The sequence below is a fragment of the Notamacropus eugenii genome, chromosome 1 (assembly GCF_028372415.1).
Source record: "Notamacropus eugenii isolate mMacEug1 chromosome 1, mMacEug1.pri_v2, whole genome shotgun sequence".
Classification (NCBI taxonomy): Eukaryota; Metazoa; Chordata; class Mammalia; order Diprotodontia; family Macropodidae; genus Notamacropus; species Notamacropus eugenii.
This window is the reverse complement of record NC_092872.1, coordinates 706,276,444-706,303,776: the sequence shown is the minus strand read 5'-3', so window position 1 is coordinate 706,303,776 and position 27,333 is coordinate 706,276,444.

Genomic DNA, 27,333 nt, shown 5'->3' with positions numbered 1-27,333 from the left:
AGCTGGTTTTTTGACCAAAACTTTTTGACCAAAGTGGGCAATTTCTCTTCATCTGGGCCAACAAATTCCCAGGATGCCAGGTCTCCAGGCAGAGAGAATAAAATGCTTATCCATAGTATCATAAGATTCAGAAATGGAAGGAAAGTTTGAAATCATTTAGTCCAGCCTTCTCATTATAGACAAGGAAACTGAGGCCCCGAGATAGGAAGGGACTAGTCACCCACTTGGCTCATCCTGTGGGTATGACCAAAATAGAACATTCTTCTTGGGTGCAGGTTTCTATCTCTGGGAGGGAAATTCAGAAGACACAGAGGGATCTCATTCTCTCCTGGCCAATTTTCATAACCAGGAAGCAGCCTGGTGTAGTGAGAAAAGCACAAGATTTGAAGTAGCAGAGCCAGGACTCAAACTCCCAAATTAGGAAAGCAGTAGAATGAACACTGGCTTTGGATTCAACTTGACTTCTGATCCGTATTTCCTTTGTGACTTTGGCCAAGTCACTCAACCTTCTTGGTCTTCAGTTTCATCATTTGTAAAAATGAAGGGGTTGGATTAGATGGCCTATTTTGACCCTTTCAGGTCTAAATCTGTGATCTTATGTCTGTCACTTACTACACAGCTGCTATAAGAAATGACAAAAGGAACAGTTTCAGAGAAACTTGGGAAGACTTGGGTGAACTGATGTAGAATGAAACGAGCTGAACCAGGAAAGTGATTTATGCAGTAACAACAATATAGTAAAAGCTTAAGAACTCTGATCAGTGCACTAACCAAGAAAGATTCCAGAGAACTAATGATAAGGACGCCTGCTACCCACCGCTGAACAGAGAGCAGAATGAGACATACATTTTTTGGATATGGGAATTTGTTGGAACTCCTTTTACTTGACAATGTTTATTTCTTAAAAGGGTTTTTATTTTTGTTTTTCTTTCCCCCACCCCAGTTTTGGGTGGGGGTGAGATAGGAGGCAAGAAAAGAATAAATGTGCAATAATTGAAAAAAAGCATTAATTTAAAAAAAATAAACAGAACCTAGAACATTTTTAAAAAATTACATATAAGACCTTAGTCATTCACTCTCTCTGGGCCTTGATTTCCCCATCTATAAAAACAAAAGGGTTAGGATAGATAGTTTCTAAGGTCAGTTTCCAGCTCTAAATTCTGTGGCCTAGGGATTCTTTGAAGGGTAGAATCTCATATTTTTAAGATCTTCAGATTCCTAGTAGAGCTTCTAGAAGGCAGAGATTCCACTGTTCTGGTCCTTTTGCAGAGAGGCTATAGCCGAATTGAACAGATCTTGGTCAAGTACTTAAAATCTGATTGTTATTGAAAGGGCAGCTTCAAAACACCATATCTGCTCATTTTTGTGTGCAAACTTACAGACATATTTCATTATTTCTATGAGCTGGTATGAAACAACTCTGAGCTGTGTGCACAGTTATAATGGCTTTCCCTACCTTACTAAACTCTAAGCTTGGAAGGATTATCAATGAGGCAGATCCTGAGGGCCAGAATCACCCCCAGGCCACTTGTAGACACCCAGACCCCCACAGGAAGCACTTCCTGCCCCATTTCTTCTATTTGCCTGTGTCCCGTGACTATTTCTGGGGTCTGTTTGTAGAGGAGTAGAAGTAGCACTAGATTTGGAGAGAGGAGACCAGGGTTTGAATTCTGACTCTCTTGTTTACTAGTTACATCCTTAGGTTAGCTCTGTCCATTTTTGTGTCCTCAATCTCTTCATTGGTTAAATGAAGCCACAGACATCCCTAGACGAGGTAATCTCTCTGAGTCATTTTAGTTTCAAGTTTGATGATTTAGATAAAGGTTTCTGCAGACAACCCAAAGTGGAGTTCTCTGACCTGATGTTGGTAAATAGAGCACAGGATTATCCATCCTCTGAGCTGACTCAGGCCACAGTATGGCCATTATCTCTTGGACACCCCCTGAACCATCACAGGCAGCTTCCAAGTGTTATTCACTTGATTTTTGCTGATTGGATGGGGAAGGCATCTCTAGCTCCAGTGAGGAGAAGGGCCATATGTCAGGCAACATGGTGGCTCTGTCAGACCTGGGGATCATATGAAACAACTGACTGTCACTCGAAGTATTATACATCCTTTCCTCTTTAGAGGTCAAATATCAACCTGCTAGTGGTTACCTGGAAACTAGCACATGACCAGAAAATGAGTGAGACATCATGGTATATCAGAAAGAACCTTGGCTTGCGAATTAGGAAATGGAGGTTCCAAGCCTCAGACTGGAGTTTTTGAACAGGTCCTGTCTTCCTCATTGTACCTCATTTTCCTCATCTGTAAAATGAAAAGGTTGGGCTTGAAGATCTCCAAGCTCCTGTTCAATTCTGAATCCTATGAGTCTAACTTGACGGCACCCACCTAATAAAGCTGTTGCTGAGGTTGTCTGTGTTCTTCCTTCCATTTTTTACAACATAGGTTGCCTCCTCATGGAGCCCTGCATCTTCTAGGCAGGTCAATATGATGGCTAGTAGAGAGGTCTGGGTGCTGAAGTAGGCAGGAAGAACCTGACTTGACTCCTTTGTGTCTGTAACAGACATCCCTTCCTGTTATCCCTGCACACTCGCCATCTGTCATTCCCCTCCCCCACATTGGCCGGTGCCAGAGAAAGCAGGAGGGACAAGGATGAACCAATATTTGCTGGGTGGGGGGAGGGAGCCAGGGCTCCATCACATGGAATACTTTCCAAAGAGCCACATTCACTAGAACTGGAAAGAACCTCAAAGATCATCTTTCATATAGGGAAACTGAGGCATAGGGAAAGAAATGACTTAGCCATGATAACACAACTACTTAGTGGTGTAGGTGAGACTAAAAGCCCATGACTTCTGATATTCATTTCAGTGTTCCTATTTGACCTTGGGAAAGTCACTGAACTTCTGGGGTCCCAGTTTACTCATCTGTAAAATGAGGGCCTTGGACTAGATGACCTCTAAGGTCTCACCAACCCTAGATCCATGATCCTATGACCCACAGGCATTAATTCTGAAACAGCCTCCCAATAGAGACCCCCAAATCCTGCTTGGAATAGTTTAGGGTATGCAGTGTTCGGAGGCAGGAACCTGAACATGGTGACCTTTCAGAGTCATTCTTGGTCCTGGGAGTCTGTCACATTCTGGACACCACTGTGATCTAATTCCCAAATATCCAGCTCTACATTTTTTGACTTGTTACCCTATTTCTCCCCATCTAGGTTTTATATTTGTTTTTGCCAAGAGAAAAAGTTATTGTGTACCTTGCAGCTGCTTTGCAGGACTTGTAGCCTTATGGATTTTCAGGGTGGCATAATGGTTAACCTCTTGGTCTTTTTTAGAACCTAAGCTCTGAACCCAAGCTTCCAACTTGGTTAACATCTCTCTCTAGTATGGTTCCCAGGTGGCCATCTATTTGCCCTGAATTTCTTTTCTTGTACTCCTCAGCCTCTGGTTTCCCTGATGTCCTTTGAGACTCAGCTTAAATCCTACCTTCTTCAGGAGGTCTTTCTAGGTTTCCCCCTTCCCATCCCACCTACAACCTTCTCTCTGAACTTACCTTCCATTGACATTGTGTATATCATGAAAGTACCTAGTTATTTTCATATTGTCTCCCTCATTAGAATGTGAGCCCCTTGAGGGCAACGCTCATTTTCTACCTTTTTTCATATTTCTAGTACAGCGTCTGGTATATAGTAAGCCCTTAAATATTTACTGACTGATTAACTGATCTCCCATCCTCAGCCCAATGGGACTGTTAGGTTGATGAGATGACTAGTAGAAGGCACATGGGTACTGAAGTGGGTAAGAGGAGCCTGCCTTGACTCCTGTCCCTTCCTATTCTCCAGTGAGGATATTATCAATGTGTGGGACCAGATGAGATCCTTGGGTGGATGATAATATTCAGGATCCTCTACACTCTCTCAAAACATATACTCAGCTCTAACCAATTAGGTCACCAAGTATACCATTCCCATTCTTGTCTCTAAGCTTTAGTTCCTGTGAATGACTTTCTATTTGCTCCTCTCTAAGACTTATCTATCCTTCAAGGACTAACCTAAGTTCCATTTTCTCCAGGAAGCCTTCCCTGACTGCTCTAGTTCAGAGTAATGTCTCTTGCCCATGATTTCCTATAAAACTTGTCTATTTCCCTCATCAATTTTCCACATTCTACATGAACCATCTCCTAATCCCTTTAGTTGCTTGAAACTCCTTACCCAAACAACCCAGTAGTCATCTTAAAGGTTCTATTATATACCTTACCTAGTATGAAGTCTAGAGGCAACTTCTGTTTGAACTCCTGAAGGCTGAGGCTTCTTTCCTCTCCCAGTTTTGAATCCACCCTTAAGGTCATATACTTAATTTATTGCTAGGGAAGTTGGATCCCTCCTCAAGGGATTGGATTCTTCATTCTCACTTTAATTGCCTCATCACCCCCATCCTGGTTACTCTGAGGAAAATCATATTTTTGGTTCTAGTCTAAGGTTACCTCCCCCAAAAAGGAGAATTAGTAAAAAATGTACCCAATATGCAAATATGAATTGGGTTTGGGACAGGTAGTTTATTTCTATACAGAAAAAGAAATCCTAAGCATAAAAGAATCTCTTTATGCATTAACAGAATGATTTAAACTGGATTTTGGAACAACTTTCAGCTGGTTATAATCTACTGATAGATCTATAGTAAACCTCATCAAGACATAACATAGATGGGCAGTTCTGATAATTAGCCATTTTACATTTCACCTCTGCTAAGAATCATTTAATTAAATGGCCAATTTTGATCTTTCTGGCAGTTCCTCCATATGTTCACTCTTCCACTGACTCTAGCTCTCTCCTATTACTACTTAGGTAGGCTTTTCTGATGGTGCTCCATGTAGATGCTTCCTTGAGATGTCAACCATTGCCTCTCTGAGGGAAGTTACTGCTGCCACCTTGCTAGTAGGAGGCTACTTTCCAGGTCTTTCAAGTTATTTTAAGGTCCTATGGCAAAGGCAAGAAGAGACGAAAGGGAGATGGCCCCATCCTAGTCATCAGGTTGCTTAGGTAGGGCATGTGTTCATGAACTGTGGCCAGGTAGAGGGAAGGGCACCTCCCACCTAATCCTTCAGACAACTTAGAAAGTTGGAGTTACTCTCCAAAGGAGGGGGGGGGGGGAGAGAGAGAAAGACAGAGAGAGAGAGAGAGACAGAGAGAGAGAGAGGGAGAGGGAGAGGGAGAGGGAGGGAGGGAGGGAGAGAGAGAGAGAGAGAGAGGCGGGGGGAGAGGGAAAGGTGCATCAGAGGAGTGAGTTACTCCTTTATCTTAGTTTCTGTCTTTGAAATTTCACTCATCAACTAATAATGGGTACTCACTCTAGTGAAGAATCATGTACAGTTGGAAGCTGCATGCTCCATTCTCCCTCACCCCTATCTTAAAAAATTTTTTTTCATCCAATGAAAATATGCCTCCTCTCCCTCCCAACTCTCTCATTCCATATCAAGAAATTAAAACAATAACAATGACAACTCATGCATATTCAAGCAAAACAAATTCCCACATTAGCTATGTCAAAAAAAAAAAAAAGTCCTGTTAAATACACCACCTCTCCATCTGATGGGCAGCGTGATTCATCAGGAGTCCTCTGGAATCCTGGGTATGTTGATCAGAGTTTCTAAAGCTGCTTGTGTTCACAGTGTTATTGTTATTTATAAATTGTTCTCCTGGCTTTGATCACTATACTTTGCATCATTTCATATAAGTCTTCATAGGTTTCTCAGAAACTATCTCCTTCACTTTATAATTTCTTACAATACAATAGTATTTCATCATATTCTTATGCCATAACAAGTTCTCATCCTTTCTTTTCTTTTAATTTCCTCTTCAACATCCCCCCTTTTTGGAATTTGTGTTGCTTAGGACTTATTCGTCCCTTAGCCCAACTTCCCTCTTACCCCTTCTCCTTTTCCCCTTTTCTTTCTATTTTCCTATTGAATAAAATGTAGTTTTGTACATAATCCTGTGTGTGTGTGTGTGTGTGTGTGTGTGTTCTTTCCTGCTTTGACCAGTTCAGATAAGAGTAAGAGTCAACTGTCACCCACTCCCCTAGTCCTTCCTCCTTCTTTATATAGACTTCTACATTAACCACCCATTCTTCCTCTACCATTTCCCTCCACTTCCATTCTTCTTTTAAGTTAACCAAAACATAGTAGAACCATGCCTAAGCCCTCTATAGAATTAGATTTTTTTGTTTGACTCTGATGATAATAGAATTCTGAGGGGACACATGTATTATCTGCCTGTCAGAATTTAAATAGTTTATCTTTATTTAGTCTCTCATGATTACCTAAATATGTTTATTTTTTATGTTTGTCATAACTCCTATGTTTCTATTTCAAAGTTTTTACTCAGCTATGTGCTTTTCAACAGGAATGCTAGGAAGTCTTCTAAATCATTAGATATATTTTTCTTTGTAATATTATATTCAGTTTTGCTAGGTAAACGATGTATGGTTGTAAACCAATAATCTTTGCCTTTCACAATATCTTATTCCAAACTCTTTGCACATTCATAATGATTAGACATAAATCTTGGTTGATCCTGACTGTAACTGCTTGATACTTGAACGTTTTCTTTCTTCCTGCTTACATTATTTTTTTCTTTTACCTAGAAGCTCTAAATTTGGGTTATAAAGTACCTGGGAGTTTTCCTTCCTTCTTTTTCTACTTCCACTTTGCCATCTAGTTCCAAGAGATCTGGAAAGTTTTCTGTTATAATTTCTTGAAATATGATGTCTAGGCTATTTTAATTTTGATCATTCTTTCAGGTAGTGCAATGATTCTTCAACTTTTTTTCCTGATTGATCTGTTTTGTAGGTCAATTGCCTTTGCTATTAGATACATTTCTTCTTCTTCTTAACTTGACTGTTAACACTTCTTATTGTTTCATGGAGTCATTATCTCCTATTTGGTCCTTTCCAGTTTTAAGGGAATTTGTTACTTGGGTAAATAAAGTTTTCCATCTCTTGTACCAAGTTGCCTTTTCAATTCTTTCTTCCATAACTCTAATTTCTTTTTCAATTTTCCCCCATAGTGCTCTCATTTCATTTGTAAACACACTTAAATTCCTTGAAAAACTCTTACTTTATAAGTTCCATGAATACTTGTCACACTTGTGCCCAATTTGTCTTTTTCTTGAATTTCTCTAATTATTAGTGATTTAGAGCATTTTATATGACTCGATAGCTTTGATTTCTCCTTCTGAAAATTGCCTGTCCTTATCTTTTGACCATTTATTAATTGGGAAATGGTTTTTATTTGCATAGGTTTATCTTTTCCTTGTATATTTGGGAAGTAAAACTTTTATTAAAGTAACTTGCTGTTAAAAAATCTCTCCCCTCCCCCATTTTCTACTTTCCTTTCAATTTTGACTGGTTTGGTTTTGTTTATGTAAAACTCTTTGAATACGATGTAATTAAAATTATCCATTTTCCCTCTTACAATTCTCTTTATCTCTTACTTGGTCATGAACTCTTCTGACAGGTAATTTTTTCTATGCATCTCCAATTTGTTTATATCATCTTTCATGTTCATATCATGTATCTATTATGAGCTTATTTGATGAATGGTGTAAGATGTTGATCTGTGCTTTGTTTCTGCCAGATTGCTTTCTAGTTGTCCCAAAGATTTTTGTTGAATAATGAGTTCTTGCTCAAGAACTTGGATCTTTGGGCTTATCAAACAGTAGGGTGCTGTGACCATTTCCTTCTGTATTTCATGTTCCTAATCTATTGCATCTATCAACCACTTTTTTTCCTATCTAGTACCAGATTATTTTGGTGATTATGGCTTTATAATAAGCTTGAGATCTGGTACTGCCAGGTCACTTTCCTTTATTTTTTTTTTTGATTCCTTTGATATTCTTGACACTTTGTCCCATTACTTGAATTTTGTTATTATTTTTTTTAACTCTACAAAATAGTTCTTTGGTAGTCTGTGACTGGAACTAAGTAAATTAATTTAGGGAGTATTGTTATTTTTATTATATTGACTCAGTCTGGTTACCTATGACCAATTGATATTTTTCCAATTGAATATATCTGTTTTTACGTGAAAAATGTTTTATAATTGTTTTCGTATATTTCTTGTGTGTGTGTATGTGTGTGTGTGTCTTAGCAGGTAGATTCTCAAATATTTTATACTCTTTAGATATTTTTTCCCGATTATGTCAAGACAATTTTTACCATTTATTTTTCAAGATTTTGAGTTACAAATTTTTCTCCTTTTCTCCCTCCCTTCTCTTTTCCTCTCCTTCTTTCTAAAATAGTAGGCAATTTGATAAAGGTTATACATGTGCGATCATGTAAAACATATTTCAATATTAGTCACAGTTGTGAAAGAAGAAATAGATCAAAAAGAAAAAACCCACAAAAAAGAATAAAATGAAAAAAGTATACTTTAATCTGCATTCAAAGTCCATTAGTTCTTCATCTGGATATGGATAGTATTTTCCTTTTCAAGACTTTAATACGTGTCTTGAATCATGTGTTGCTGAGAAGAGACTATCACACAATGTTGCTGATATTATGTACAACATTCTCCTTGATCTGCTCATTTTGCCCTGCATCAGTTCATGTAAGCCTTTCCAAATTTTTCTGAAATCTGCCAGTTCATCACATCTTATAGCACATGAGTTTTAAATCATAGTCACATACCACAGCTTCTTCAGACATTCCCCAATTCATGAACATATGCTCAGTTTCCAATATTTTGCCACCACAAAAAGGGTTGCTATAAATATTTTTGCACATGTATGTTCTTTTCCTTTTTTTATGATCTCTTTGGAATACAAACCTAGTAGTGGCATTTCTGGATCAAAGGGTATGCACAGTTTGATTGCCCTTTGGGTATAGTTCCAAATTGCTCTTCAAAATAGCTGGATCAGTTCACAGTTCCCAACAGCAGTACGGTAGTGTCCCCATTTTTCTCCATCTTCTCCAACATTTATCATTTTCCTGTTTTGTCATATTAGCCAATCTGATAGATGTCAGGTGGTACCTCAAAGTTGTTTTAATTTGCATTTCTCTAATCAAACATGATTTAGAGCTCTTCTTCATATGCCTACAGATAACTTTGATTTCTTTGTCTGAAAACTACCTGTTCATCTCCTTTGACCATTTATCAATTGGTGAATGGCTTATATTCTTATAAATTTGACTCAGTTCTCTATATATTTGAGAAATGAGGTCTTTATTGGAGACACTTGCTGTAAAGATTGTTTCCCAGCTTTCTGCTTTCCTTCTAATCTTGGTTGCATTACTTTTGTTTGTCCAAAGGCTTTTAAATTTAATATAACCAAAATCATCTATTTTACATTTCATAATTCTCTCTATCTCTTGTTTGGCTATGAATGGGTAACTCACTTAACTTCTTCTTTAAGAATTTGGATGCTATACCACTTGATGAATATATGTTTAGTATTGATATTACTTCATTATCTATGGTACCTTTTAGCAAGATATAACTTCCTTTCTTAGCTCTTTCAATTAGATCTATTTTTGCTTTTGCTTTGTCTGAGATCAGTATTGCTATCCCTGTTTTTTTTTTTTTACTTCAGCTAAAGCATAATAGATTCTGCCCTAGCCACTCACCTTTACTATGCATGTATCTCTCTGTTTCAAGTGTTTTTCTTGTAAATAACATATCGTGGGATTCTAGTTTTTGATCCATTCTGCTGTTTTCATTTTTTTGGAAGAGTTTATCCTATTAACATTCACAATTATGATTACTAACTGTGTATTTCCCTCCATCCTGTTTTTTCCTCCTGTTTGTCTTCTCTCTTCTTTCACCCTTTCCCTCCTCACCAGTGGCTTGCTTCTGTCTACTGGCTCCCCCAATCTGCCCTCTCCTCTCTCAGTCCCTCCCCCCACACTTTTACTTAATCTCCTTCCCTCCTACTCTCCTGTCAGGTAAGATTGCTATATTCAACTAATTGTATATATTATTCCTCTTTGAGCCAATTCTGCTGAGAAAAAAGTTCAAGCAATACCTGTCATCCACCCTCCCATCTCTCTCTCTGCTGTAATAGATTTTTCACTCTTCTTCACTAGAAATAATTTCCCCCATTCTACCTCTCCTTTCCCTTAATTATTTTGAATATCATTCCCTCAAATTCACTTTATACCTGTACCCTCTTGTCTATGTCTATTTCTTCTAATTGTACTGTTAGTGGCATACTTTTTAAGAATTACAAGTATCATCTTCCCATGGAAGGATCCATTGAATCTCTTATATTTTTTTCCCCCTTTCCCAATCCTTTTAGGCTTCTCTTGGGTCTTGATACTGGAGATATTTTTTTGTTCAGTTCTCCTTATAAAAGCTTAAAACCTTTCTATTTCACTGAATGGCCATGTTTTCCCTTGGAGTATTATGCTTAATTTCAACAGGTAGGTTATTTTTGGTTGTAGACCTAGCTCCTTTGCCTTCCAGAATATCATGCACCATGATCTATGATTATTTAATGTTGTAGCTGCTAAGTCCTGTTCAATCCTGATTATGGTTCCCGGATATTTGGATTAATTCTTTCTGATGGCTTGCAGTATTTTTTCCTTGACCTGATTATTCCAAAATTTGGGTATAATGCTACTTGGAGTTTTTATTTTGAAATCTCTTTCTTGTAGTGATTGGTGCATTCTTTCATGCTTATTTTGCCCTCTGGTTACAGGATTTCAGGGCTGTTTTCCTTGAAAATTGCTTAAAAGATACTGTCTAGGTCCTCCTTTTGATTATGACTTTCAGGAAGTCCAAGGATTCTGACATTGTCTCTCCTGGATCTGTTTTCCAGGTCATTGTTTTTCCAACAAGGTATTTTACACTTTCTTCTATTTTTTTTATACTTGTGAATTTGTTTCATTGATTTTTGATGTCTCATAGAGTCACTAGCTTCCACTTGCCCAATTCTTACTTTTAAGGAGTTGTTTTCCTCAGTTAGCTCTTGTATTTCTTTTTCCATTTGGTCAATTCTACTTTTTAAGCAGTTGTTTTCTTTTTCCAAGTTGTTGGCTCTTTTTTCATACTTCTTTTGTATCACTCTCAAGTCATTTCCCAATTTTTCTTCTACCTCTCATATTATTTTTAAGTTCCTTTTTGAGCTCTTCCATAAGTTCTTTCTGGGCTTGAGACCATTTCCCATTTTTCTTTGGGGTTTTACTCATAACTGTTTTGACACTGTTATCTTCTGAGTTTGTGTCATGATTTTCCCTGTCACAATACTAACTTTTTATGGTCAGATTCTTTTTTTTTTGGTTGGTTTTTGCTAATCTTTTTTGGTCTTTTTCCTTTTAAATTTGAGCTCTGCTCCCAGGGTGGAAGGGGAACTGTCTGAGGCATCTTATGCCAGGGGCTCTAGGTCTTGGCTGTTTGGTACTGAACTGATGTTGCGCTGAGGCCCACAGGGGAACCTTTGGGTCTGGTGCTGTGCAGAGGGGATGGGGTATTTCTGTATTTCCCTGGGCTACACTGACATACATGGAAGTCTGGCCACTGGAGATTGCCTATGTTCCCCAAGGCTATACTGAAGTATGTGGAGATTGATTCTCAGAGCTGGAGTCTGCCCATTCCTCTGGTTATGCTGAGGCTCATGGTAGGGTCCTAGTGTTGGTGTTTTTCCTGCTCTACTGCAGTGGGGCTCAGGATCTCCTGTTGGTTTGTTGAGGTGGGGCTTGCTGGGATGCTTCTTATCCTGGAGTGTGTTTCCCTTTAACTGAGTGATCTTTTCCTATGGACCTTCCAAGTTTCTTGGGCTAAAAAATTATTTCACTCCCATATTTTTCCTGGTTCTGCTGTTCTGGGATTTGTTTGGGAGGGGGGGCCTATTTTAAGGATGTTTGGAGGTGAATATAGGGTAGTTATAATGATTTATTGCTTGCTCCACCATGTTGGTTCCCAGACCAGGACCTCTTCAATTATTTTAAATGGAATTTCTCTTTCTATCTCTTCCTGGGGGTGTTATTGGTAATATATAGAAATGTTATTGATTCATGTGGGTTTATTTTCTATTCTGTAATTTTGCTAAAATTATTCATTGTTTCAAGTAGTTTTTTAGTTGCTTCTTTTGAGTTCTCTAAGTATACTATTATATTATCTGCAAAAGGGGATAGTTTGTTTCCTCATTGTCTATTCTTGGTCCTTCAACTTCTTTTTCTTGTCTTATTTCTGGAGCTGTCATTTCTAATACAATATTGTATTCATCCTTATTCTGTTTTATACTCATTGCAGGCAATGCTTGCTCTTGATTTTAGATAGACACTACTTATAATTTTAAGGAAAGCTCCATTTATTCTTATGTTTTCTACTTGAATTTTGTCCCAAGTTTTTTTCCGAATCTATTGATATAATCATATGATCTTTGTTATTGATATGGTCAGTTCTGCTTCTGGTTTTCCTAATAATAAACCAGACCTGCATTTCTGGTGTAAATTCTACCTAGTCACAGCGTAAGATCTTTGTGATATATTACTATAATCTCCATGCTAGTATCTTATTTAAAATTTTTTGCATCAATATTCATTAGGGAAATTTATCTATAGTTTTTCTCTCTGCTTTTGCTCTCCTTGGATTAGGAATCAAAACCATATTTGAGTCATAAAAGGAATTTGATAGTACTCCTTGTTTATCTGCTTTTTTTCAAATACTTTATTTAGTATTAGAATTAATTGTTCTGTAAATGTTTACTAGAATTCACTTGTAAATCCATCTGGTCCTGGGAATTTTTTCTTAGGGAGATCATTTATGATTTTGTTCAATTTTTTTTTCTAAGATAGGGATCATGGAGGTCATCTGGCCCAGTCTATACCAACATAACAATCCCATCCCCCAAATTCCCAACAAATGTCCATCCAGCCTTCACTTAAAGACCTCCAGGGATGTGGAACACTCACCCTCCCAAAACAACCCATCCCCCTCTTGGATAGCCTCAGTTGCTAGAATTTTTTTCTTTAGATCATGCTAAAACCAAACTCTTTACCTTCTACTTGTTGCCTCTGGGTTCTGTCCTCAGGTCTAACTGGATAAACTCAAACCTTCTTCACTATGCCAATCTTTCTAATACTTGAAGGCACTTCATATACACTCTAAATTTTCTCTTCTACATGTTAAAAATCCTCATTTGTGGAATATGGCCACATTCCAGTAAAACCATCTTGGCAGATGAGCTAAACCATGTGGAAGGTAGCTGACAAGCCTCAAATCCCTCGGTGAGTTAGGATGTCTACCCCAAGCATGTGAAGACTTTTTTGGCAGAATAGGTGGATAAGAACAATTTGTTCCAGTGCCCATGATGAAGGCAGCTGAAGCAGATACTGTAGAGCACTTAGGGCTTGGTCAGGCATTGAAGATGCCAAGGTCATCCACTGCATCCTGAATCATCTCTGGAAGCCTTGAGTTTTGTCCTGCCACTGGACTTTGATGCCTTAGAAAGAGAGAATAAAACTGCTTTTCCTCACTTAAGTCCAATTCCTGCGCAAATCAAGATATCACCCCTGTCACAGAACAAAAACAACAACTCTAAATGTCAGAGCCATAATTTGAAGTCAGGGTTTCTCTTGACCTCAAGTATAGTTGCATGCTGCCTGTTTGGTAGCTAGTAAGACTAAAGAGGTTGAAAAAGTGAGTGGAAGCAAAGGAAGGGAAAGTAGGCAAGGTCAGAACAAAATGGAAGGTTAGAAACATAGAGCAGCCCCAGAAGGGTCCCAGAACATAGCATTTCAGGGAGAAAAGGCCCCCTAGGAAGTAGGTCAAAGCTTGAAAGTGCTAAGTCATTTATCCCTCTGGCCATCAGTTTCCTTATCTGTAGAGGAGAGGTTTGATCCATTTCAGCTCTTAAGTTTATGATCCTTTATTACCTCCAGACATAGACTATTATTGCGGAAAAATACCTTAGAACAGAGAATATTAGAGTGGAAAGGGGATTTTGACTGAGAGCTGGGCAGAATCTTAGAACACATTGAAGCTGAAAAGACCTTAGAACATAGGACATAGAATTTGGATGATAGAGCTAAAGGCTTCTAGAGGCCTAGAAGGCACCTTAGTCTAGGAAACTGAGGTAGCCAGAGGAATCAAGGGGAAGCATATGAACAGATCAGAGAGCAAGTGGAAAGGCCTAATGCTGGCCAGGGTCAGAATGAAAACCAGGAAGGAAGTCCATGTCTTTCTTGACTTAGTTTGAAGAAAGTAACTCTAAATATGGGCCAGTCAGCTGATGCATCACTCCCACTCTCTGGGTGACTGAGTGGCTCTTCTGCACTGAGGCCTCCAACAGGAGTCATGTCAGTCACCAAGATGAGCTAGGGGCTTTAAGGAAGCTGTATGACCCAGAAGAAATGCTCCCCATACCATGGTCTCCTCTATTCCAAAGATCTGTCCATTTGGCAGCTTTCAGGCCAAGTGACTGAGGATGATCTCACATCTAGAGAGTGCCTTTTACTTTTCAAAGCTCTTTCATACCCATTATGTTATTTGAGTCACACTGCTTCTGTGAAGCAGGTGGGACATACCCGCAAACATGAGAAAACTCGGTCCAGAGTAGTTAAGTGTCCAGGGGCACACAGCAAGTGAGTAACAACCAGGATTAAAACCTGGGTCTCCTGATTTCCAGTATGGGCACTTTCCATTATATTATACTGCTTCCTTCCAGGACTAAAGAACCCATCTGAAAATGTGACTTAGAAGCCCAGAATGTGTTTGCCCCAATCAGGGCTTAGGTATTATCCATTTTCTCCAAGTTGCTGTTTAGGGTGGCCCATTTCCCAACCCAGTCCTGGATTCAAACCCCTTTATGGCAAGTAGAAAACATCAGTTATATTCAGAGTGCTCCGACCTTAACCAGCCTTGATGTAATGTAGGTAGGATGGGAGGGAAGGGATTGTTGTTGCCCCTCTTTCCCTGAAAGCTCTGGGGACCTTGGTGAGACAGAAGGATGGTAGGCTTCATGTAGGAACCATATGTCAGGCAGGGTGCATGGCCTGGGGTGGGGGTTTGAGGAGGGGGAGGTCAGTGTCACCAGCTTGTTAAAGGCTCAGATCACATTTCCGGGGCCCAGGGCTTGTAGACTGATGAGACAGCTGGCTGAAGGCACAGCAGATGTGAGACTGGGAAACTCCCCCCACCCCCTCTAGTTCCCCATCCCTCCCTCCCCACCCAAGTCTTCCTTCCTCTTTCCTGGTTCCTCTGGGGTTTGACCAGACCACACCTGTTGGATGTGCACCTTGTGCAGCCTCTGAAAAGAGTGCACACCTCACACCCTCCTGCTCAAATCCTCCCTCACCCCCTGCCACCACAAAGGGACCCTAGTGCTGGTCCAAGTCTCTAAGCATAGTTACTCCTTGGAAACTCCCGAAATAATGAGGAGTTAAGAATACTATAAACCTTCCCCCCACCCCAGGCACTGTGGGCACCCTTCAACCTTGGAGCAGCCCAGATATCCAAGTCTAACTGACATTCCTTTTAAAGCCACAGTGAGGAGGTACTAGTAATTCCAGCATCTAGGGCAAGTACTACAAAACATTTCAGAGGCAAACAGCTGGGAACCTGTGACAAGGCTGGGAAGGGGGTGGGACAGGGTGGGGAGGGTAGGACAGGAACCTCAAGAAGAGACCTCAGATATAGAAGAAGAGACTGTAAAACACTGCCTCATGGGGGAGACAGATTCCCTGGGACACTTGCTCCCCAGGAGTGGGGTGCTGAGTGACTGCTTCTGGGGAGGCCACCCCTGGGGAGGGAACCCAGGAAGTAGAGAGGAGATTACTTAGGGTGTGGCCACCAGGGAGAGGATGTGCCATCTGGATGCTTCCTATTTTGGCTAATAATTCTTGCCAATTAGTTCCTAAATTCAGTCTGTATCTAATAAAAATATACAAATGCTGTTAGCACCCTCTAAATTTGAGCACCTTGGCATAAGGCCTTGTTTTCTCCATCCTAGTTATGGGCCCTGGAGAAAGAAAAGGCTGGAAACTTTTTCCCAAATTATGCTTTAACTCTTTGGGGGTAACCATAAGTAGAATCATGACTATTAAAGACCATAGAGATCATCTAATCCAGAAGTTCTTAACTTTGGGTTTGTGGACCCCCAAGGGGTCTGTGGCTAGACTTCAGGAGGTTCATGTATGTGAACGGGGAAGAATTACATCTTTATTTTCACTAACTGTAGCTCTTAATTCCAATTATAAATTTTAAAACCAGCAAGCATTTAGTAAGTGCCTACTATGTGCCAGGCACTGTGCTAAGGGTTAGGGATGCAAAAAGAAGCAAACAACAGTTCATGTCTCAAGGAACTTAACAATCTAATGGTAGTAACCAGACAAGTGTAAAACCAGGAGAGAGCAGTGTCATGAAAACCCAGGAAGGAAAATACCAATGAACAGGGGCTATCAAGTATGTCAAATGCTCCAGACCGCTCAAGAAGGTTGAGAACCCATAAATTTGCGTATAGAGTGCACCAGTTATGTTATTAATACCTATGCTGAAATCTGAGAAGAGGTCTCTGATTTGAGATTGTTGGTAACCTTAGAAAGCAGTTTTCAGTTAAGTGATGAAGTTGGAAGACAGATCAGAATATAGACAAACAAGAGAGTTGGGGGAAAGGAAGTGGAGTTAAAGAGATACTCTTCAAAATAGTTTTTCCTAGGTATTTGGCTCTAAATGGGAGGAAAGATATGGGATGACAACTTGCCTGAACGATAGTCAAATAAAGGTTTTTAAAGGATAAGGGAGACTTGGCCATGTTTGTCTAAGCAAGGAAGGAGCCAATAGATATGGAGATATTGGGGGGTAACTAAGGGGACAAGCTGATGAATATAGAAAGAATGGGATCAAAGGTGCAAGTAGAAGGGTGGCTTTGTTGAGGAGATGAAATTTAAAGGGGGCAAGGGCAAAGGATTACAGTATTGTTCAAAAAAAAAAAACACCACACTTTGCAAGAACAAGATGGGTGATTATGGCTAGATCGTTCACCTGGAAAATGGTGGGTGGGGAGTGGCTTAGTGGACTGCAAACTCAATATGTCAACAATATGATATGGCAGCTAAGAAAACCAATGAGATCCAAGGCAGTATTAAGAGGGAAGGGTGGGGAATACGTATTTATATAGCATCTACTATGTGTCAACCACTGTGCTAAGCACTTGATGATTATTTAAAGCAGGACTTCTCTTATAAAGTCCAGCTCTAGGAGAGCGATGGTCCTGCTTTATTTTTGCAGTGGTCAGACAACATCTGGAGTATTGTTGTCAGTTCTGGGTCTCCCATTTTAGGAGGAATATTGCTGGAAGATAACCAGGAGAGTGAAGGAGCTACAGAGCTCAAGCCTTATAAGGACCATTCAGAGGAAATGGACTTATACAGCCCGATGAAGAGATTTATGGGATTGTTGCACTGATGCACTTGAAGGTCTATCATATGAAAGTGGGATCTAATTTGCTCTGCTCCTTTCCAGAAGGAATATATTTAAGCTTCTTGGAGAGAATAACAATTAGAGGTATCTAGAAATGGAATGGCCTTCTCAGGAAGTAGTGATTGGAGGGCAGAGCCATGAATTCCAACACATCCATTTAAGGAGGGGAGTCAGGACAGACATCAATTCATCTCCCAACTAGTTGTAATATTTAGGAACTTCTTTGATTTCTCCGCCATGCCTCTCAGTGAGTACTTCCACAATACTCTCCTCCCCCCATTTTCACTTGCACACTTTTGTGTATTATCTTCCCCCATTAGATCGTAAGCTCCTTGAGGGCAGAGGTTGTCTTTCTTTTTTCTTATTTGAATCCTTGGCACAGTATGTGGTACATAGTAGGCACAGGATTTGTAACTAGTGAATTTTCCTTCACTGTGGCTCTTCAAATAAAGGCTGGTTGTGTGAATTGGTCATTAATTTGTGAAATTATAAGATGGGGGCAGGCACAATTAATTCTTTGGGTACTTGTTGGGTAAGACCATGATTGGTGGTGGGAAATGGTGAGGCAATCACATTTTAATAACCATAGAGGGTACAAAGGCAAATGACAAAACTGGTACAGAGGCAGATGATGTGACTTGGGGATGAGGGGATGGGATGGTGAAGGAAGGCAGGATGAGGAAGAAGATCAGGAGAGGGAGAGGCAGAGAGTATCATCTACAATAAGGGATTCAATTTGGGGGCAGTGGGTAGCATGGATCCAGTGGAGAAGGAAAAGGGCTAGGAGGGTAGGGAGTTTGAGGTTTCATTTTTATAAGGTTTTTGGGGAAGTAGACCAACTCCTATTTATACTGTGGGATTGGTTCATTAACATTCCAAATCATCTCAAAGTTATCAGTAAAACTTCAAAGTTACTATATGCACTTTATTCTGAAGTTATGTTAGACTGGTCTGGATCTATGGTGATCTGGAATTTATCTGAGATTTACGTATCATAGGACCAAAAATCTTGACAGCAGTGTCTAGATTGTTTCTCCTGATTCAGCACATGTTACCAGAATGGGAATTGTGGTTAATATAGGATATAATTTGGGGCATTTAGATGGTGCAGAGGATAGAGCATTGGGCTTGGAATAAGGAAGACTCATCAGAATACCATGTGCCCTATTGGCTCAATAAGTGTATAATAAGTGAATTTTGAGACAAGGCAAATGTCATCTCAATCTCAACCTCCCCCCAAATTCCAGTCATTTCTCAGTTTTGTAAGGTGTCTGATCTGTGGATATAAAATCTCCAGACTCTAATCACTAGAATGAATCTGGTTTCGTTTTTATGTCCTTCTCAATTGACTTTTGAGTCATTGTCCAATTCTACATAGGCTTGGCTTTTTTCTTCCAAAGTCTGCTTTGGTAATGTTTCCAGTAAATGCAAGTTACATCTGCAGTCTTTTCTGTGCCTTGAATGGGATGGTAGATAGAGACTTTGAGTCAGAAGAAGTGGGTTTGAATCCTGAATCCAAAAGTCAATCTACCCAGGTGACCCTGGACAAGTTATTTCACCTTCAGACAAACAGTAAAAACTAAAATCTGACAAGTACAGATGTGGGATAAAGTACTATGAGATCATTCGTAAAATCAAAGGGTATAATAATAATTGCACTTCCTGTATCATAGACTTGTTGTAGGGAAAGTGGTTTATAGAATTGCAGAATTCTAGAATTGGAATCAGTCTTTGAGTCAATCAATAAATAATCATTCATTGAAGACCTACTATACACCATGCACTGTTCTAAGCACTATACATATACATAAACATTCTCTAAAACTTAGTAACCATCTAGTCTTCATTTTCCCTTTCTCCTTTTGCCCCCTCTTTCCTCCTCTCCCTCTGCCTTGCCCACCTTCTTGCCCCAGTGAAGAAGAGCCCAATACCTCCCAAAGCATCTTATTCTACTTCTGGGTACTCTAATTTTTTAGGAATGTTTTCCTTATACCAAGCCAAAACCTTTCTCTGTGTGACTTTGTCCCATTTCTCCTAGATCTACCCTTTGAGATCAAGCAGAACAATTCTAATAATTCTTTCAAATGATTGTCCTTCAGACACTAAAGACAATTATCATGTTCCCCTGAAACCTTCTCTTTTCCAGGCTTTGTAATCTTTAATGCACTATATAATTGTAATGGGGCACTTTGGACTGTCACTCCCTTCTGACCTGATTGCCTGTAAAGGCTTATTTCTGTCCCACCTCATTGCCCATAATGGTTGAAGCAAAGGAACTTCCATTCATTGGTTCAAACTCCAGGGCATCAAATTCCTATGAGACCTGTTCCTGAATGCAATGATTGCATCAAGAAGCAGGGGCTTGGATGAAGAGGAAAAGAGTTATGGGGATGGTGGCAACCTTTGCTAGGGGCAAATGTAGAAGTACAGCATTTGTTCTGGCCACAGAGGCCATGCTGAAAATAATGGCGCCCCCTGATGACATGGAATGTGGTTGGGTGAGCAGGAGATGCTGATGTTGCATGTTATATTTGAGGTCTGGAAACTGCGGATACAGGTAACAGAAAATTGACTTCAAACAGCCTAGAGCCAGAGCCAATGCAAATTCCTTTACCCAAGAGGGCGCAGAACTGAAACTTACATTTTTACCACTGGCTGTGTGAGTTTCTCTAGAAGTTGGTTACTTCCTTATCTTACATGAGTCTAGGAAAGGTTGCACCCATATTGTGGTCTGAAAAAAGGGAAAGAAGGAAGGCAGAGAGGAAGGGTTGATCTGTTGAGGATGACTTTGTTGACCATCTATTTTCCTATGTGTTGCCTCGCTATAGTCTTGATTATATACTTTATTATTTTATTTGTGACCCCTGCATGATCTGTAACTAGAGACCATGCAATTCAATGAAAGCATATTTTCATATACTTGGGATTATTCTGAACCCCCTTTACTGAATCCAAGTTATCAAAGGGTTCTAAAGTTAAGTGGGACCATGGTTAAATTTGTGGGGATTCATCTAAGATATTAAAAATATTTATGGATTTTCATGAATAGTTATGAACCATCTATGAATGTTAGTGAATTTTGTCCGGATATCTACGTACTGGTTATGAAGAGTATTGGACCAAAATAAGGCAGCTGTCCTGGTTGTTGTCCTTCGTTCTCGAAGAGGACCAAAATGACATCACTATGATAAAGTCAAGTTTCAGTATGTCTGACTGTGGCTGGTCAGACCAATATGAACTCAGAATGCCCTGCCACAGACTGGGCACAGATAGTCCATGTGAACATTTGGGGTGAATACTCTAAATTTGCGCATCCTATGTGTCCTTTGACCTGTTTCAATTCTGCTTTGTTCATAGCACACAGCACCTTCTCTGATGTGGGCATGCCATGCTGAGTGGTCCTGTCCCAGTGTCTTCCATGCACATAATCAATTTCAAAGTTCTTGAGAGAGACCTTGAGAGGGTCCTTGTATCGCCTTTGTTGGCCACCATGTGATCATCTGCCCCATGCAAGTTCTCCATAAAAGTCTTTTTTGTCAAGTATATGTTTTCCATTTGAAAAACATGGCTAGGCCATCAGAACTGCACTCTCTCAAGCATAGTTTGAATGCTTGACAGTTTAATTCAAATAAGGACCTCCGTGTCTGGTACATTATCCTGTCAGGTGATCTTTGGAATCTTCCTAAGACAGTTCAAATGGAAGCAATTCAGTTTCTTGGTATGGCGCTGGAAGACTGTCCATGTTTCACAGGCATACAACAATAAGGTCAGCACAATGGTTTTACAGACCTTTAGTTTGGTAGTCAGGCTAATACCTCTTCTCTCCCATACTTTCCTTCGGAGCCTCCCAAACACTGAGCTAGCTCTGGCAATGTGTATATCAACCTCATTATCAATGGGTATATTCTTGGAAAGTATACTACCAAGGTAAGTGAACTTATCCACAGAATTCAAAACTTCTCCATTTGCTGTAACCGATGGTTCCATGTATGGATGGTGTGGTGGTGGCTGATGGAGCACCTGTGTTTTCTTGGTGTTAATTGTTGGACCAAAATTAGTACAGACAGCAAAGAACTGATAGATAGTTTGCTGCATCTCAGCTTCAGAGGCTGTATTGAGTGCACAATCTGATTTTCTGATTTCTGTTTGCAAGGCAGCTGCATTAGTAGTAGTTATACTGACTGAGGAATATTTTTTCTCCTCAAGGTCACATCTGCAATTTGACAGCCGTTTTCCAGTGCAAGCTTTATTGCCAGGCGAGGCCAAGTTAATTCAAGCAAACATTGTGCCCTTGTGTGTTAAAGCATCCCTGTATGGAAATGGCATTACCTACCTGTGTGCTAGGGTGAATAGTCGTCATGTTTACTCAAATATTGGACAACAGATGCTTAGTGGTGAGGACAGATCCTCACTGAAGCCTGTTCATTTTGAGGGTACCAACTGAATGCAAAGATGATGGTTTTGTTGACATATTACACCATGTTGTGTGTATATGTGTGAGTGTGTGTGTGTGGGGGGGGTTGTAAGTATTATACAAATTATACTGGAAATCAGATGAGTCAGTCCCAGTACTATGTGATTTCCTTAAACTGAGAGGCATTCCTAGATTCCCACAGAGACCAGTGGTGAGGAAGGCAGTTCAAAATTAATCACCAAACTCCCCACTGCAGAATAGGAGGTGATGAACACTCTCATGGTGAAGAAAGGATAAAACGAGGATGATAAAAAAGGTCTACTGAAAGGAAGAACATTTCCCCAAGCAACCAATAACCCAGTGCCAACAATACAGCTATAAAGGACTTAATATTGAAGGTTAAGGAAAACATCAGGACAGATGTCATAGGAGACCTGGTTAGGAACAGTAGAAAGAGGACTGGATTTAGAGTTAGAGAATCTGAGTCCAAATCCCATCTCTGCACAGTGTATGACCTTGAGGAAGTCATTTCTGCAGTCTAGCATTTGACTTCAACGGAAATGGCTCCCTTCAAAGTTACCAAAGATCTCTTAATTCCCAAATCTAATGGTCTTTCCTCAGCCATCATCCATCTCAGCCACTCTTCAGCCTTTGACATTCTGCATAATCCAGTTTCCTCGATACTCTCTCCTCTCTAGGTTTTAGCAACATTTTCCATTGGTTCTCCTGTCTGACTGCTCCTTCTCAGTCTCCTTTGCTAGATCTTTATTCAGGTCACATGTACTAACTATAAGGATCCCCTAGGGTGCTTTCCTATGTCCTCTTCTCCCTCTATCCTCTTTCTCTTAGTGATCTCATTAGTTCCAATAGATTTAATGATCATGTCTATGCAAATGACTTTTAGATCTATTTGGACAACCCTAACCTCTCTCCTAATGTCCAGTCTTGCATCTCCAGCCATCTATTGGACTTTTTGAATTGCTGAGTCATGTCTGACTCTTTGCAATCCCATTTGGGGGTTTCTTGGTAAAGATACTGGGATGATTTACCATTTCATTCTCTGGCTCATTTTACAGATGAGGAATTGAAGCAATCATGGTGAAGTAGCTGGATTAGGGTCACACAGTTAGTAAGTGTCTGACGCCAGATTTGATCAGAAAGATGAATCTTCCAGACTTTCAACACAGCATTCTATCTATCCATCATGCCACTAGATGTCTTGCTGACATCTTAAGTTCAACACATCTATCACTGATCTCATTATCTTTCCTTTCAAATTCTCTACTCTTTTTAACATTCCCTCAGTCACCAAGGTTCTCAACCTAGGTCTCACCCTTGACTCTTTCACTCCCCATATCCAATCTATTGCCAAGTCTTGTATATGCCCTCTTCTCTCTTTTGACACTAACCATCCAGTTGAAGGCTCTCATCTCTTTACATATGTACCATTACAATATCTGGGGTGTGTGGAGTGTTCAAGGAGGTGAGGGCTGCTGAGCCTTTTCCAGGGCTGCTGATTCACCTTTGGTGTCCACCTGTCATCCAAGTCTCATCTATGACTCCAAGAAGCTGAAATATGTCCAAGTGGCTACCCCCAGTAAAACATTCAAGACAGATGGGCTAAACAGGGTTGAGAGTAACTGACAAGCCTCAAACCCATCTGTGATTTAAGGGGATGCCTTACACCCCAAGCACATAGACTTCTCTGGCAGAATGGATGGATTTGTTCCATTGGCTGTGTAGGTGGCTGAAGCAGGTGCTGTAGAGTGCTTAGAGCTTGATTAGATATGTAAGATACCAAGGTCATCCACTGCATCCGGCCATTACTAGCTGTCTTGACTTTTGGATTTTGATGACTCTGGAAGAGAGAGTGAGGCTGATGATTTCATGCAACTCTGTTTCACTTACATCCACCATATCCTCTTTGACAACAAAGGGTGAACAACAATTACAATAACCTATTGATCAATCTTCCTGCCTCAAGTCTCTCCCCACCACAGTCTGTCTACTCAATTGTCAAATTGATCTTCCTAAAATAATATGATCATATTACTTTATTACTTGATCACTCTTCCTCACTCAATCAACTTCACTGGCTCCCTATAGTTATAGGATGAAATAGAAATAGAAAACAGAAATAGAAAATCCTCCAGCTACCTTTCCACTTTTCTTGTACCTTACCTCCCCTCCCAATACTCTGTGACCCAGTGACAATGACTTCCTTGATGTTTTTCACATGAAACACTCTATCCCCCAGTTCCATCCATTTTTCCTGACTGCTCCCCATGCTTAGAACTCTCTCTCTCTCATCTCCCCCTCCCAGCTTCCCTGATTTCTTTAAAGTTTCATCTAAAGTCCCACCTTCTTCAAGAATCTCTAATTCATTCTATTTGTGTCTTGTTTGCACATAGTGGTTTGTACGTCCTCTCTCCCCATTAAACTGTGAGCTCTCAGAGAGTGAAAATTGTCTTTTCCTTTGCATCCTATGACCAGTGCTTGGCATAATGCCTGGCACATAGTTGTTGCTGTTGTCAGTTGGCTGATTTAACCTCTGTTTGCATCTCAAGCTCTTCGTAAGCAAAAGGAGGATGCTGGAGTAGATGACTTCAAAGACCCCTTCTGATCCGATTATGGTCCTAAATCTGTGCCAGGCAGATGATACAAGAGTGGGATGGGATGTCTGTAGGAAACAAAGGACAGTGGAGCCTTAGGGTGCCTGAGGGCATCAGTTTTTAACCCTGTGTGTGGGTACTCTTTGGAGATACAATAGCATTGTATGCTGGACAGTCACTTTGGTGGAGCAGAAAAGTCCTTCGATGTTTTCTACTGGACTAATTAACTTGTTTTTAAAACTATTTGGATAACTTCATTTCAATCTAAATGGTTTCTTTTGTAACTCTGTTATTTATTTTATACATTTAAAAATATTCTTCTGATAAGGGCTTCATTACCTTCCCCAGTCTGCCAAAGGGATCCAAGACACACAAAAAGTCAAGGACCCCTGCTTTAAGAGGAAGAGAAAAGGGCCTCTGCCTTCGTGTAAGGTTGAGAGGCCTGCTCCAGGGAGCCTTAACCAAAGGCTTAAGGCTAATGGAGAACATGAACCATATTCAACTTTCCCAAGGGATCAAGGGATTGGTATAGGACAAAATAGCATAGGTAGATATTAAGGACAGTTCTGAAGTTACTTAGAGTCCATATGGTTGGTGAGGGAAATTGAGGCAACAACAATGGACAAAGGCAGTGGATGGAAGGTATTCAAGTCATCATTGAATGACCATTGTCAGGTGTAGGCCATGAACACCAAAAGAGGGGCTAATTCACATCACTCAGGTCCCACTGAAGAAGGTCAGACCCCAAATGCTGAAACATAGACCAGCAGTCGTAGGCCAGGCCTTTCCTCTTGGAGAGGCTCTGAAGTACTCTGTCCCCTCCTGAGTGCTTGCCACTTGTGTTACAGCATTCAATGCAGCAGCAACAGTGAGCATTGAAGGCACCATATTTACCACTAGTACCATCACCCTATTAGAATTGTGAGTGTCGGTGTCTGGCTAGGCAGGACAGTGGACCCCAAGTAACAATTATATTTCACTTGTTCGAAGAAAATATTTGTGTAATGTATTTCTATAACCTACATAGGGGATAGGCTAAATGAAGAGGGACCACCCATATTTGAGTTAGGCAGGAGTGAGTTGGAAATCCCTCAGGGAAGTTTTGGGTGTCAGCAATATGAGGCTCACCCCCCATGGTATCCCTGGGCCTGGAATATCTCAGGGAGTTCAGTAGATCCATGGTCATTATGAGGCAACTGGGGATTTTCTCTAGGGCATCAACAGTTAGTAAATGTACTTGCTCCACATGGTAGCCTTCCATGGGCCCTGGTTGCCTGATTCTCTTCTCCTTTTCTCACCCAGCCCTGGGATGGCACCTCCAGGTGCCCCAATTACCATCATGTCCCTCTCATGAGGCTTCTGTTCCCCCAGAGTCATGCTTGCTTGACTGCAACCAACTAGGATAGATGTGCTGCTAGGATTTCCCCAATCCTGTGCCAAACAAGGTACCACAAAGCAGCAGTCAAGAAGACACATGCTGCTTCCCTAGCCTTAAGAATCTCCATCTCTATTCTGCCATCTCACCCAACCCTACCATTTTACCGTAGAATTTGCCTCAAGTTCTGTCATTTCTAGGTATGGTTTTGAGTTTCAGCATTAATTGGGACTGACTCCAGGCCATTCAAAGTGCTGGCATTGGATTTCAGGTGGCAAAATAGAGTGGAATGCCCAAACACCTTGAAAACCCATGGCTCTTGTGCAGATACTTACAGGAAGCTCAAGGAGCTTTCTGGAAGAGCGTGAAAGAAGCAATGAGCCCTCCGGATCAAGGATAGATCCAGAAAAGCTCACTTTGGATAGAAAATGAGATAATGTTTGTAAAATGCTTAGCAGAGTGCCTGGCATATAGTAGGCACTATATAAATGCTTAGTCTCTTCTCTTCCCCCAATGCAAAGGTCATTTGAGGAAAGTGAGAGCTTACTTTACATGTTCACATTGTATATGGGAATGTGCCTAAGGATCACCTCGATTTTCTGGGGAACAGTTTTGAGAAATTTGTCTTTCAGAGATAAAGGATGTCAAGAATGCCCTGGAGGAGTCCTAGGTCAGTGGCATAACCATGGAATCCTGCATATGGAAGAAGACAGTGAAGAATACAATATGTTTAGCCATTTAGCCAAATAAAAGACTTAAGATGGATTAGTGTACCATGTCATGGATCTGAGTCATGTCTCTTTCACTTATCTGTGTGACCTTGGGCAACTCACCTGGTCCATTCAGTTGCTGAAATTATCTTCATAAAGCACAGCTCTGACCACCTCACTCCTATACTTAGTAAACTTCAGTGGCTCCCTATTACCTCCAAAATCAAATGGGAAATCCTCTACTTAGCTCTGAAAGTCCTTCCCAACATGGCCTCTTCTTATCTTGCCAGGCTTCCTACACATTACTCCTCTTTCCACACTGGACATCCTGCTGTAACTTGCACATGACACTCCTTGACTGACTGGGTGAGTCATAAAAGAATAGAAGTCAGAAGAAAAAGAAAGGAAGGAAGGAAGGAAGGAAGAAAGAGTAGGGGAGGAAAGAAGGGAAGGAAGAAGGGAAGGAAGAAGGGAAGGAAGAAGGGAAGGAAGGGATGGAGAATGTAAGGGAGGGAAGAAGGCAGTAAGGAAAGAAGGAAGGAAGAAAAGAAGAAAGGAAGCAAAGGAGGGCAGGAGAAAGAAAGGGAAGAAAGAAAGCACAGAGGAATGAAGGAAGGAAGGGTGGGAGGAAGAAAGGGAGAGAGGAAGAAAGGAAAAAAGAAAAGAAGAGAAAGAGAAATCTTCATGTTTAGATTAGCAGACTAGTGGAGAGTCATCCTATACCAAATAGTTGAAAGACTGGGTAATTTCCATATATGATAACCTAGAAAATGACTAGTTAACTACAAAGATGATAC